Genomic DNA, 15,454 nt, shown 5'->3' with positions numbered 1-15,454 from the left:
AAATCAAAAATCAAAAATGGCTTTTTTTAAAAATCTGACAATATGCACTTTAAAGTTAAAGTGCATATTGTCAGATTTTTAAAAAAAGCCATTTTTACACATTTTTGTTTCACCATGTAGAAATTACGGCAGTGTTTATATATAATCTCTCCCCCCCCCCCCCAAATTTCAGGGCACCATAATGTTTGGGACACAGCAATGTCATGTAAATGAAAGTAGTCATGTTCAGTATTTTGTTGCATATCCTTTGCAGGCAATGACTACTTGAAGTCTGCGATTCATGGACATCACCAGTTGCTGGTGTCCTCTCTGGTGATCCTCTCTGGTGATGCTCGGCCTGGCCTGTATTGCAGCCAGCTTATGCTTGTTTGGGGGGGCTGGTCCCCTTCAGTTTTCTCTTCAGCATATAAAAGGCATGCTCAATTGGGTTCAGATCGGGTGATTGATTTGGCCACTCAAGAATTGACCATTTTTTAGCTTTGAGAAACTCCTTTGTTGCTTTAGCAGTATGTTTGGGATCATTGTCTTGCTGCAGAATGAACCGCCGGCCAATGAGTTTTGAGGCATTTGTTTGTCTTGAGCAGATAGGATGTGTCTATACACTTCAGAATTAATTATGCTACCACCATCAGCAGTTGTATCATCAATGAAGATAAGTGAGCCAGTAACTTAGCAGCCATTCATGCCCAGGCCATAACACCCCCACCACCGTGTTTCACAGGGGAGGTGATATTAGAATAGAATTCTAATGATTTGGATCTTGGGCAGTTCATTTTCTCCTCCATACTTTGCTCTTGCCATCACTCTGATACAAGTTAATCTTCATCTCATCTGTTCACAAGACCCTTTTCCAGAACTGTGGTTGCTCTTTTAAGTACTTCTTGGCAAACAGTAACCTGGCCATCCTATTTTTGCAGCTAACCAGTGGTTTGCATCTTGCAGTGTTGCCTCTGTATTTCTGTTCATGAAGTTTTCTGCAGACAGTGGTCATTGACAAATCCACACCTGACTCCAGAAAAGTGTTTCCGATCTGTCGGACAGGCGTTTGGGGATTTTTCTTTATGTACGAGAGAATTCTTCTGTCATCAGCTGTGGTGGTCTTTCTTGGCCTGCCAGTCCTTTACGATTAGTAAGCTCACCAGGGCTCTCTTTCTTCTTAATGATGCTCAAAACAGTTGATTTTGGTAAGCCTAAGGTTTGGCTGATGTCTCTAACAGTTTTATTCTTGTTTCTCAGTCTCCTAATGGCTTAATTGACTTTCATTGGCACAACTTTGGACCTTATGTTGATAAACAGCAATAAAAGTTTCCAAAGGTGATGGAAAGACTGGAGGAAAGACTAGGAGCTGAGAGCTCTTGGATACTTGCACTAAGGAGGCAATTAAACACACCCGAGCATTTACAGACACCTGTGAAACCGTGTGTCCCAAACATCATGGTGTCCTGAAATGGGGGGAACTATGTATAAACATAGCTGTAATTTCTACATGGTGAACCCAAAATGTATAAAAAATACCCTTTAATAAAATCTGACAATGTGCACTTTAAACACATGTGATTTTTTCTATTACAAATCTCAAATTGTGGAGTCCAGACGTAAATAAATAAATGATGGGTCTTTGTCCCAAACATTATGGACGACACTGTAATAATGCAATAAAGCAGTGATACCAGATAACCAGTAATGCAAACCAAAGTATGTTGTGAAACCTATACAAAGTCCATTTTAGTTAGTTAGGTTGTGGTTAGGATTGTGCAATGTGGTTCAAGAACCTGATAGTTTATGGGAAGGAACTGTTCTTGAACCCAGAGGTTACAGTTCTCAGGTTCCTGTATTTTGTTCCCAATGGTAGCATAGGGATGAGAATGTGATCCGGCTGGTGTGGGTCTTTGATTATATTAGCTGTGTTTTTGAGGCACTGCCTCCTGCCGACCCCTTCCATAGTGGGGAAGTCAATGTGTTGAGACAATGTCCACCACCACCTGCAACCTCTGTCATTCTTGGGTGTTCGGGTTATCAACCCAACTGTGATACAATCAGTGAGTACACTCTCCAGCATACATCGGTAGATGTCCAATAAAATATTCAAAAATATGTCAACTCTCCTTATAACTTCTGAGGAAGTAGAGTCTTTGATAAACTTTCTTTGTGATTGCATTAATGCACACAGCTATTAAAAAAAAAGATATTGATTGTTACAATATCTGTAATAATTTGAATTGACTTCTCTTAAATAAAATAAAATCATTGATTTTAGATGTCATTGATCAGATTTCCAATTCCATTTAGAAACTGACCATTACAATAAAAAATATTTAAGTGATAAGTGATTGCTGCATGAATGACAGAAAAATAAAGCTGCCTCGTCTAGGTTACTTTTTGAACCAATGTCAGGGATATAAAATGAAACTGGCTAGAAAATAAAAGTATCTTATTTCTTGCTCAGGTTACTTTTTGCTTAAAGCAACAATTATCTTTTATAGGGATATAGGGGTCAATATTTTATGTTCAACCAAAGCAAAGCAATAAAAAGGCAGCAGAAGAAACGTTTGTATTTACAGTATCTTATTTCTAAAACTGCTGAATGTTAGTGATTCCAAAGCAATGCCATGTTATCCCATCCATATCCATACACCATTTTACACAAGACTAAAAACAGCATTTCAATGCAAAGCATTCGTCTACATTAATGCATTTAGTTTTAAGCCTACAGATGAAGCAATCTCAGTACAACACAAATCAAAGTCTTCTACTGGAACTGGATCTTGTTTTTGCAAATGTTTGGTGAATATTGCAAGCACATCGAAAAAACGATTTTCAAAAATTCTGAATGCTACTAACTGAGCTGCAACAAAGATGGCAAAACACATGTAATTCTGAACAGAACATAGTTTTAAGAAGGACCAAAGCAGGAACTGACCTTGTTATATTTCTTTTTCTGATCTCTCAAGATAGTTACTAGGAATGTCTAATGGAACTGCGATCTGGCAGAAAGAGGAAAAAAAAAGGTGCATTATTTATATTTGGATGACGGCGTGTGACTTTGAAAAATGCCTTTTCTGACCTGAATGACTGATATTTTTTTAATTGGAACATTAGGAACTTGTCTGTACGCAATGTCCTGCCCAGCAGCCTGTTACAAACCCATGGAATGAGTCATTTACCAGTCTGTTCCATTTATTTTCCTCCCTCTCTCCCTCCCCTCTCACCAATTAACAAATATATTCATCAGATTTAAAATACCCAAGAAACGGCAGATGCTGAAACCTTGAATAAAACAAAAGCAATGTGCTGGTAGAACTCAACTGGGCAGGCAGCATCTGTGGAGGGAATGGACAGATAACGTTTCAAAATCTGGACTTTTCTTCAGACTAAAGAAACATAGTCTGACCATTCCCCTCAAATGCCTCCTGAACAGCCAAATTCATCCAGCACTTTGTGTTTCGCTCAACATCAGATTTAGTTCATTCCCTAAGAATTTCAAACTTTTCATGGGCTGGCGAACACTCTGGTACCCTACTTGCACTTTGAAGAAAACATGGATGCTGGTTGCATTGTGCCCTCCACTGGACTCCTGCACCAAATAATTGCCTCATGGATTGCTGCAGAAATGCTGCCTGCATAGTCGAGCAGTATAGCTGCTCAGTGCTGAGATGTTGAGCTTGTTGCTCACCCTGGGTGACACGATGAAAGTACTTGTTTTGCTGGAGACTGGCAGCACCTGATCAGAGTTGACAAACTACCTTGTTCCTACAGTCTCTCATCATCATTTGTTGGATGTGATAGCAATTGGCATCTCCTACTCTTTAGTTGGTTGCACAGATATTCTCAGCCCATAAATGCTACTGTGGTAAACCTTGTGTCATCAAGGTTTGCCAGATAAAGAAATCTCTTAGCAGAGAGCTATGCAACCAAATACAGGGTGAGACAGTAGTTCCATCACATCCAGGTGGGAGGTCAGAAGAGAGACCACAGGATAGAGGTGGCTGCCAAAGTATTGATGAGATGCTGCTTATCCACTGGAACAATTGTCATGATTGTGCGAACCAGAATGCACCTCCGAGCGCCATGTCTCAGCAATGACCAGCTGCGCCATTTTTCCAGCCCACCCAATATCAGCCTTCATGAGCAGCCTCGCCATACGAATCATTTCTACAAGAAAGTCATTAGAGCTCAGGCATTTTCATCATATATCCTACAATGACCCCTTTCAGGCCCAATTCCACTAGCACCCTCATTCCTTCGAATACATCCAGAGCACCAAGCGTCTTACGCATTTTTAATCTGCATGCAAATGGCATTTATGTTTTGATATACTTAAGGACTGCCAATCACCCACCCCCCCCCCCCCCCCCCCCCCCCCCCGGGACACTTATTTTTTTTTATTCAAATCGTTTGCTATGTCGCTCTTCAAGGGAGATGCTAAATGCATTTCGTTGTCTCTGTACTATACACTGACAATGACAATTAAAATTGAATCTGAATCTGAATCTGAATAACTGCATTTCCTGGATAACAGCGAAATCAGAATGCTTTTTTTAAAACTTTAGAATACATTTTGCATTCTGAGGGGCTGAAATGATGATCCACACCCACAAAGTATAAAACTGTTAAGTTACAATACAAAATAAAGCTTCCAGAATTGCATACTTTTTTTTTTTTGCCGACATCAGAAAATCTGGAACTGAAACAACAATTGACCATTTACATATATACATTTTAGCCAAACATCAATTTTAATCATTAGATGTACTGTGTTGTTATTACGGGCAATGTAAAACTACCAATATGATTGGGAAGAATAAAGATCGTACCAAAATCAATAACTGAAGTGGCGGCGCTGTTAACAGCTGCAGCTCGCCTGCAGTCCGTCAGTCTTTACTTTTTTGTTGTTGTTTTTTATGTCTTGTTTTGGCTAAGTTTTAGTTTATTAGGTTGTGTTACGGGAGGGGGTGAAACATGTTTTTTTGTCTCTCCCTTCGGGGGAATGCGACTTTTTCTTGTCGTAGCCGCCTTCTCTGCCTCCGTCTGGGCTGAGGCCTAGTGGCGGAGCTAGCGGTCTCCAACCTGCGACCGACCTCGAGGCTCCGGAGGCAGAGCCAGCCAGGACTTACCAACGAGAGGCTTACCGTCTTCGGGGACGAGCAGCGGTGGCCCGACTCGCTGATGCGGCGTTCCAGCTTTCGGCAGCGGCCCGGAGCTGAGACTGCGGGACTCGGAGCTGATGCAGCGGGACTCAGAGCTGATGCAGCGGCCCGGGGCTGGGGCTGCGGGACTCGGAGCTGGGGCAGCTGGGGCAGCGGGACTCGGAGCTGTTGCAGCGGGTCTCGGAGCTGGGGCAGCGGGACTCGGAGCTGACGCAGCGGGAATCGGAGCTGGGGCAGCGGGAATCGGAGCTGATGCAGCGGCCCGGAGCTGGGGCAGCGGGACTCGGAGCTGGGGCAGCGGGACTCGGAGCTGGGGCAGCGGGACTCGGAGCTGGGCAGCGGCCTGGAGCTGGGGCAGCGGGACTCGGAGCTGGGGCAGCGGGACTCGGAGCTGATGCAGCGGTACTTGAAGCTGAGTCTGTGGCGGGCTGACTCGGAGCGGAGACAGCGTTCCGGCTTTCGGCAGTGGCGACATCACCATGGACTGGAGAGCGGCATCTTTAGCCTGGATCGATCGCCTCAGCGCAGAGAGAGAACAAGGAGGGAAGAGACAGAGACTAAGACTTTTGCCTCCATAACAGTGAGGAGGTGCTTGGTGAACTCACTGTGGTGGATGTTAATTTGTGGTTATTGTATGTTTTGTTATTTATTGTTACTGTGTATGACTGCAGGCAACGTAATTTCGTTCGGACCGAAAGGTCTGAATGACAAAGGAATCAAAATTCAAAAAATTATTTTAAAAAATTGTTCTATATCTTTCCAACAGAAAATGAAACATAGAAACATAGAAAAAAGGTGCAGGAGTAGGCCATTTGGCCCATTCGAGCCTGCACCGCCATTCAATATGATCATGGCTGATCATCCAACTCAATATCCTGTACCTGCCTTCTCTCCATACCCCTTAATCCCTTTAGCCACAAGGGTCACATCTAACTCCCTCTCAAATATAGCCAATGAACTGGCCTCAACTACCTTATGTGGCAGAAAAGTTTTGTCTTTTGCATATCCTTCTAAAACAACATCCGAAGGATCTCAACCCATTCCTTCTTGCCAGAGAGGCTGCCTGTCCAGCTGAGTTACTCCAGCTTTTTGTGTCTATCCCTTTTGAATGTTCTTTTTGGAGACCTGCGTGTATACTTTAAAGTTAACTACAGCTCCTCTCTTTCCAGTTACTAATATTTTTATATTACAAATTTCTAAGGAGCAATGATTAACTCAAATTAGCCAAAGTCTTCAAAAAATGTGACATAATTTTCAACTACAGTAGTAAAATCAGGAGCTCAAATGTGTATGGCCATGACCTTCCAGTTCTTATACTTCATAATTGCAATGCTGAGAAGCGAACATCTAAATGATGCAATTTCTAATGTAATTTTTCACCTTGATTTAAAAATCACCATGATTTTTTTTTTGCAAAAGAATGCAACTTTTGGTACTTGATAACTCACCTCCCAACTCCTTTTCCCAAATTTCTGTTCCTGAAAGTTTTATGCTCTGCTTCCACGTTTATAATTCTAATTTATTTCTGTTTTGGCAGATAATTTTACTCTACATTCATGAATCTCATTTAAATTGTACATTCATTATACCTCTGGAAATTTCCAAGATTTTTGATTAAAAAAGTAGGACATTATTTTCCTGATGATGGAGCTAGTTACCAAGCAAGATCAATGGTCAGAAAATATAAAAATATAAAGAGAAAAAAATCCTACCACTCAAGATACTTTGCCCAAGAAGTAATTTTGGCAAGGTACATTGCACCTCAACATTCAGCAAAGGCCAGATTTGGGAGTAGTACTCATGTGCCGACACTAATTTACCACCAATTAAACATTTTCTGCCCATTTCTGCTAAATGATCTCTCAATCTTGTAAAATCAGCCTTCACTGTATCAAGGACATTTGCAGCCTGATTATCTTTTACATAACTGTATTACATCTAAAAAAATTATGATTTGTGCAGGCAGTATTCTCCCACTGCTAATCCTCAAATATTTAATCCAACTTATTTTATCGGCTTTGCTATATTTGGGTTTTTTTTAAGCTAGGTTGATAGATTTTGATGTTAAAAGGGATATGGTGATCAGTCAGGGAATTATTATTGAGGCAGATGATCAGCTATGATCAGGGTGAATAACAATGGGCTAAATGGCTTAGTTCTCCTATCTTACAATATGTAAAGACTTGGATATGTAAAGATATTGGATAATTGAATATAATATTTAATTTTTTTTGTCCCCATTTGATAGGATTACCCAAGCAGAAGATGAAATGCAAAGATATCTACATCAAATGAGATTTTTCCATCTCCTCTCAGTAGCCCCACTTGCTCAGCTCATCTGCCAGAGGAAACAATCAATCACTCTTGCCTCTTAATTTTTTTTTTCTCAACTCCAGACCATACAAGCTTGGTCTCTCCAAAGGTCAATGCCATTGTGCCAAAATTAAGTCAGGAGAATCTTTATTGCACTCCCTCAAGTCCATTACATATGGAGTGCAATTACAATGAATTTCATAAGCCTGGCTGCTTAACATAACTCGTGGAAAAGGCTAAAGAGAAAATAAAAACAGTTGATGGTTGGTTACAAGGGAAAATTCTTCAATAAAGATCAGGAATTACCCATGACAGGCTTCTGCTGTACCCTGAGCGTGCGGGCCGACCGGACTTTGGATAATGGCGCTAAAAATGGCCGCAATTGCATGTGTAATATGCAAAAATAATTTAACTGTGCAGTTGCATACGAGTATTTTACAATACTGGAGAGATTTTGAGAAACTAGATTATTATTCAGGTTTTTACACCAATACACAGTTTTTAACAAAAATCTATCCATCATGTGAAACCTTACAAATAACAGATATAAATTAGATAACTTCAAGACCTAAAGTCAAAAACGTTTTTCATAACAGATACATTTTCATCTTTTTACCACCATTTTGGACACCAAAAATGTGACATAAAAACTCTGCCACATTTAGTCATGAATATTTAATTCATAAATAAACTTCATATGGCCCCTCATACATTTACGTGTTGATAATGATCTAGGGAATTATCTTCATCTATACCAGGAGAAAAATACAGTAACACGTCTGGTATTCCGGCTGGCAAAGATCCCATAACAGTCGTTGTGCTTGGTGTCCATTGTCGGGGTTGGTACCTCCGTAAGTTAAACCATGGAGGCTCCAACCCTCTACTGCTTTTCACAAACCCCAACGATGAATCCTATGGTTAGCAATGTTACAAAATTTTGAGATTTAAAAAATCAAGTCTGCAATTTATCCCATCAGATAAAGCATAAAAAGAAGTTTAATTTGACACCTAATTCACTTTCATATCTCAAGTAATAAAAAAGTTATGGCCATTTTCATACTCCGAAATTAGCATCTTGTTCCCTATTGATTTTCTATGGACATAACAAAAAAGCTGTGATCATGGACAGTCAAAAGCCCATAACCTTCTTAAAAATTAAGAGAACTGAATGAAATTTTCAGTTATCATAGATTGAACCATTCTGAAACAAATATAAAATAATCTTACTTGGATGACCTGAAATTAAAGCATATAATTAGTTAGTTATCATATCGTAGCTAATTTCAAACTTCAATTACTAGATCTAAACATCTATCCATTTCTTAATAAATGATTAACATTTTTAAATAGCCTAAGTGTCCAAATAATATTCACAAATAATTCACAATAAAACATGATTTTTAAATCTCATTTACATCAATTTATAGGCCAAATGGAAGGAATTTAGTGTTCAATTGCTGTGAATTAAAGTCCATTTTAAATCAGCTTTCTCGTGGGTTCCTGTGAACGCGCTGGTTTAGAACGTTCACATTGCGCTGGATTTGTGCCCCCAAATGCCCAGAGAAATACTGCGGGATATAAAGAGCCCAAAATGAACTACTCGCTATAGTAAACTTTGTATAAAGGGGTCTTAAGAAGCCCCTTTTAATGTAAAAATAAGGTACATACCTTTAATTGTTTGCTTTATAAAACCCTGGGGCTGCGAGAGGTCGCGGGTTGAGAGAGTGATTTTAAAACTATTATAACTATTATTCGAGGCCTATAAAACTAATAATACCTTTTGCGACAGGGTCTTTCAGCGATTTTTCATTAATGATTTACTAGGCTGAACATCTTCGATTGGAACAGCCTAGTAAAAATCGCGTTATAAACCCGCCCCCTCTAAACAGCGCCAAAGTCACGCACACGGGCTGGGGCAGATTCTCAGCGACGATTCAGGTAGGTTTTGCAACATACCTACTATGGTAGTAGTGATTTTTGGGCGAGTTAATTATTTTTCTTATATTCACATTTAATATATCAAAACATCATGGTGTCAAAAATGCAACGACCATTTATGATATATTTTCTGACTTTTTAAAGTCAATAAAAAAATTATTTTGGGCATAAATTGATCATCAAAACTAAGAAACTGAGCCAATCTTCAATTTGACAACACACTGTCTCTTGTTTACCTTTCGTACGGACAAAGTCGCTAACTTCATTCCTTCGTGTCAACCTTTGGAAGCTGCACAATGACCGTTACGGAGACATTTAACTTACTAAAAAATCATCCCAAATCAAACCTTCTGACGAATCATCAGCCATCGATATAGCTCAAATCCATAAGGTAATGTACTGTTTTTTCTATCTATGGATATATTTTGGTATTCTCTAATGTAATGTTTCTATGTTTCTATGTAATGCTCGTTTTCTGGGACACCAAAACTTTGTGGGTTACGTTTGTGTATATGATCGAGTAATACGCGTTGCAGTGTCCACTCAGATGGACGCCGTATTCTACTACATGGTCAGGAGAATGAAGTCGAAACGGTGTTTGCAGTTTTATTGTTCCATGTGGTATTCATAACCATAGAAAGGAATAAGATATACGTGCACTTACTGTGCCAACCAGGTCACTGGTGGACACCACGCGACAACCTTTACACAAAATGTATTTGTGTATTCCGATGCCAATTTTAGAAACTTGCCATCAATATGCTGTCTTTTCTTATATTTTTTGTTGATACTATGTTAGTCATGAACCCAATAAAGTGCTTGTCACCTTTTTTGAAGAAATTTGAAATTTGACCCCCTTTGTCACATTGTGTGCCAGTATTGAAAACATACACATATGCGACAAATAAAACAGCATTGAACCGCTGTATTGCTTACCCCACTTCTGTATTTTATATTCCTATCACAGGATACTGAAGCTCATTTCAGATGCATTGAAAAATAATTGTATACAGACTTTTCAATTTCCATTGGAAACCAAAATTGTTGGAGCATCTCTATTTTGTTTCCCTCCCAACATCAACCTTGCTTTCTCTGTTGCTGAAACAACCAAGGATATGATTATCATGTTAAATGCTTTCGAAAATTCTTTCTACGTAGCATTTTGAATTAATTTGCTAAAACAAATCCCAAAATATTGTTAGGTTCAAAACTTGTTACCAGCCACAATAAAAGTCACATAACAGCCTGCCGGATTCTACACATTTCAAAATCAGTTAATCCAAACCCAATTTGAAATAAAAACAGGAAATGCTAAATAAAACTAGCCAGGCAGTAGCTGTGGAAAGAGAAGCAGTTAATGTTTTGGATCAAAAATCCTTTAATCATAACTTCTAACGTGACCATGGCCAATCTAAACATGACCCAAGCCCAAGAACATTATTTTACCCAAATCTGACCAAAAGACTGTCATAAACATAATGTTTAAGAAAGAACTGCAGATGCTGGAAAAATCAAAGGTAGACAAAAATGCTGGAGAAACTCAGCGGGTGAGACAGCATCTATGGAGCGAAGCAATAGGTGATGTTTCAGGTCGAGACATTTTTTCAGACATTTCTCCAGTCTTTTTCTCTTGCATTTTTGTCTAGCTTCACCATACTATTGATCTGCTTGCAATGAAGTACCATTTAATGATCAAGAGCAGAGGGGTCTGGGGTATTAGCAAGCAACTGTGATCTGGACAAATCACTGTCAGGCCACTGTTCCGACCCAAAATTGTACATTTAACTGAAACGCAAAGAGTCTCCTTGGACTCTGGGTGAGTAGACTTCACATCACACATATTTAGTCTGTGGCATCAAAGGAGTTGCAAATTGGGGTGGTAGAGAATATGGTTTGGAGATAAAACCACTAATAGGCTGAATGTCAAACAATGACAAGACAAATTACCTGAAGGATATAGAGAGCTTATGAGGCAGCATTACAAGAAGGTGCTAGACACTGACTTCAAGCAGCAGGGTAGAGTTCACACCCAGTCTCCATTAATGGTCCTGAAGTGGAGATGGGCAAGAGCTTGTTACTCCCAGGCAGTGGAGGACTGGGTCTAAAAATATTGGTTGCCAGGAGACAAAGGGGGCCCACTTGATATAGGGGGCCCACTTCATCAGGGGCCCACTTGCCATCGGGCAAGCTGACACCCTGGCCAGTCCGCCACTGCTCCCAGGAATAAATATCACCAACAATTGTCCTGGTCCAAACACACTGACACTATGACTAGAATCCACATCAACACCTTAACTTCCTCTGAAGACTAAAGAAATTTGGCATGTCTCCAAGGATTCTTACAAATGTTTACAGATGCACCATAGAAAGCAACCTAGCTTGGTTTGGTAACAACTTTGCCCAAAATCGCAAGAAATAACAGAGTTGAGGACACAGCTCAGTCTCATGCAAACCAGCCTACCACTCCCTCCCTCCCCCTTCCCCCAAATGGACTCCATCTCACACTGTCACAGAAGCAGGCAACATAATAAAAGACCACCCACACCCTGGTCATTGTGGTGGAAGATGCAAAAACGTTTTAGTATTGTTTTCCCATGTGGCCTGTTATCACTTCCTTCATAGTAGCCTTCAGTCAGCATTTTTATACAACTGATATACCAAGTTAACTAGTACCCCATGTTTCTCTCCTTCCTCAAATAATTATAGCATCTCCCAAACACGTGACATTTGTAACCAAGGCCTGTGGCTGTATAGGAACAACGGTATCTGCAGACTTCAGTCATGCATATCCCGACTTGGATATAAATCACACACCCCCACCTTGCTCACGTCCCCACACACTACCCACCCCCATCTTCATTGATGCCAGGTTTAACTCCTGGAACTCCATTCTGAATAACCTCAGAAAGGGAGTTACCTTCAGAAACACTGCAGTGGGTCGCCATGGTCTTCTGAACACCAATAAATACTGGCCTTGGCAGTGATTCTCTCCCCACAAAAAAAAATAATTGATAATAAAAAGCTCTGCTCCCAGTCACTCCATCACTCCACATTCCAATAGTCAGGCCAACTGCCAGTAACCTACTGCCAGGTTTAAGTAAGGCCGCATGATCACGCTGAATCACTACAGCACTTTGGTTTTGTAATGCCTGATTAAAGACACAAACAGGAGCCCAGCTTTTGTCCTAACATTTTAGGTTTAGGTTTGCAATTGTCACGTGTCCAGAGGTACGGCGAAAAGCAATCAAATGGAATACTATATGTGTAGGAAGGAACTGCAGATGCTGGTTTAAACCGAAGATAGACACAACAAGCTGGAGAAACACAGCGGGACAGTCAGCATCTCTGGAGAGAAGGAATGGGTGACGATAGTCTGAAGAAGGTTCTTGACCTGAAACATCACCCAGTCCTTCTCTCTAGAGATGCTGCCTGACACATCTGAGTTGCTCCAGCTTGTTGTGTCTATCTTCAAATCAAATACTATACATAGATAAATGATCCTAAGGAAACTTCAGTCAGCCAACACATGAGTAGCAGTCATTTCGCATTAACCTTGACCAAAGATCATAGATATAGCTCCGAGTGCTTGACTGCTCCAGATTTGATCCCCACTCGATAGGCTCCACCAAAGATTATAGATCGGGCTCTACCTTTCTTGAGTCACCGGTGCCGGCTGTGATTTGTTCTGTATCTTTTTATATCTCCCCTGACTCTCAGTCTGAAGAAGGGTCTCGACCCGAAACGTCGCCCATTCCTTCCCTCAGACACAAGAGACTCAGACAATCAGAGATGCTGTCTGTCCCGCTGAGTTACTCCAGCTTTTTGTGTCTATCTTCGGAGTAAACCAGCGTCTATAGTTCCTTCCTACACAGCAACTTTAACCTGACCAGGTTTTTTTTTTAATATAGTGTTGCTGGGATTAGGCCAAATTTAAAAAAATCTTACCCGTGGTCGGTTTGTTTCGGTCCGTTCTTGAACATGTTTGTTCTAGCAGCAGACTGCAACACCACACCGTGCCTTCGCCGTTACCATTTCCTGCCTTCTCTTCAATGGGGCCCAATGTTTACCCGCTGTAACCACCCCGCTCATTGTCAATTTCACAAAGTAACTGCGAGCAACCTCGGGCACATTCGTTCCTTGACCCCCCTCCCTCCCTCTCTATCCCAGTCCGAAGGCAGTCTCCATTCCAGCCCCGATCCGAGGGGGGTGATCTCTCCACTCTCTACACGGGCATTGCAGAGGTTGGAATGGAAGCGCGACCGAAAAAAAGCACCTACTGGAAACCCGCTCTCGCATACCAGTTTAAAATAACACAACCACGTTGCAAATATCTGAAAGGGGAATCCGCATTCGCTCAGCAGCCAATTCCCCGCCTCGCCTGCGAAATGAATCCCGCCAGTGTCAATTTCATCAAACACTTCCACCTTCAGAAATCGGAATTAAACAATGAGCTTGCTGTTACCATCCTTTGAAATGGTCTAGACGCTTATTTTCAGTGGCGTCCAATCCAGCTGTAATTTAATTAAAACATTTCACCTTTTAGATATAATTTTCCTGCCGTCGCTCTTCGGCCGATTTCACATATCAAACTCTAAATAATATCTTCCGATTAATTTCTTGATCAGTCATGAAGATTGGAAGGCCGCCCGCGTTGTATTTAAAAAGTCGCTGATGATTACCCTATACGTACCATCGATGGTCGACCCTTTACACTAATTCAGATACACGTTATGTTATACAGATCAAAAATAAAAGGGGACCAAAGCATTTCACTCGGCCTGGGCTCAAATTCTGTTGTGAACACTGCCTAAACCCGATTACGCTCCTATATTGAAAGGTTTCCAAAATACGTTTGTTTCGGCGATTGAGCGTTGCCAGATTTAAAATACAACTCATCACGAACACAGTTTCGAAAACGGAATGCTTTATTCCGGCTACAATTATCCATTGCCATAAAGGTTATTCAGAATATTGGACCTTCCTTCGTCCACGTTTATTTTTTGTGGCAAAAATAGAAATGTCAACCATGGGAACAATAGACCCGTTGATATTGAACAGGGATGCAGTGTAGCATTCTATTTCAGGGGGTGCCCATCTGTAACATCATAGAGTACTTACACTAAATAATCCACTTCGTTCATTCCGGCTGCAAACGAATGGCTGCACAAAGGAGGACGTACCCCAACCCCAATTGCTTAAAGCACATTACTGGCACGTGTATCCAAGCCTTTATTTACCATGAGACCGCTTAAAGTGTCCCACTTAAGTGTCAAAATGAGAGTGGTGCAACCGCCCCAAAGGGTATGTTGCAAAAGGCCTTCCATCATTCAGTTCACGGCCTTCCATCATTCAGTGCCAACGGACTGGAAGCTACGTAAATACCCTAGTGAGATTTCGGCTGGAGGAATGTGTGCAAAGCAAAAATTGTGTCACTGCTGACATACTGTAAGTGGAATGACACACCGTGTACTGAACATAATTACATGAAAATAGTGTATTATATACATATTCACGTTTTGGATAATGATGGATCATGTAGAGTTGAACTGGTCAGTTCTGATATTAAACGAGAAAGGGAGTAAATGAGATGGTTGATTTCACTAGTGAGGTCCGAATGCTATAACAAGCCTATACTAAAGATGAAGTGATGTTCCTCAATTTTACATTGGGGCTCAATATAACAATGCACAAGGCAACATGTAAATAAATTGGAGTGGGGTTGAGAGTTAATGTGACAGTAACTGGAAGCTGAATGTAGATGCTCTGCAAAGTGGTCACATAATCTGCAATTGTTTTCCCCATTGTAGAGATCATATTCAAAGCTAAATGCAGCATCCCCACTAGTTGCATTCACCAGAGGATCTGGCACGCTTATGCTGTGTTGAAATCAGTGGGAATCCATCGACATTAATCCCATTTTCCAGTTCCTGGCCTGTAGCTCTCTGTGCCAATGCGATTTAACAGCTCATCCAGACACTTCCCAAATGCTGTCACCAACTCTGTCTCCACCATTCTCTCCAGCAGTGCATTTCAGGTACTTACCATTCTCTCCCCAT

At 40.9% G+C, this 15,454-nt stretch overlaps 1 protein-coding gene across 3 annotated transcripts in view; it reads right to left on the bottom strand.

Annotated features, from left to right (window-relative positions):
• Positions 1-14,661, bottom strand: part of steap2 (STEAP family member 2, metalloreductase) — a 38,744-nt gene extending 24,083 nt beyond the window's left edge. Inside the window, exons 1-2 of one of the 3 annotated variants that reach the window (XM_055655250.1) lie at positions 14,517-14,661; positions 2,921-2,984 (exon numbers count right to left, since the gene is read on the bottom strand). The gene's annotated coding sequence lies outside the window, so the exon portion shown is untranslated. Of the gene's footprint in view, positions 1-2,920; positions 2,985-13,343; positions 13,779-14,516 lie in introns of those variants that run through there. The other 2 variants (XM_055655241.1, XM_055655258.1) reach the window with 2 other exon arrangements.
• Positions 14,662-15,454: the final 793 nt, after the last annotated feature.

Source organism: Leucoraja erinacea, chromosome 2 (assembly GCF_028641065.1).
Source record: "Leucoraja erinacea ecotype New England chromosome 2, Leri_hhj_1, whole genome shotgun sequence".
Lineage (NCBI taxonomy): Eukaryota > Metazoa > Chordata > Chondrichthyes > Rajiformes > Rajidae > Leucoraja > Leucoraja erinaceus.
Note: the sequence above shows the minus strand (reverse complement) of the source record. Positions and strands in the feature narration are given on the sequence as shown.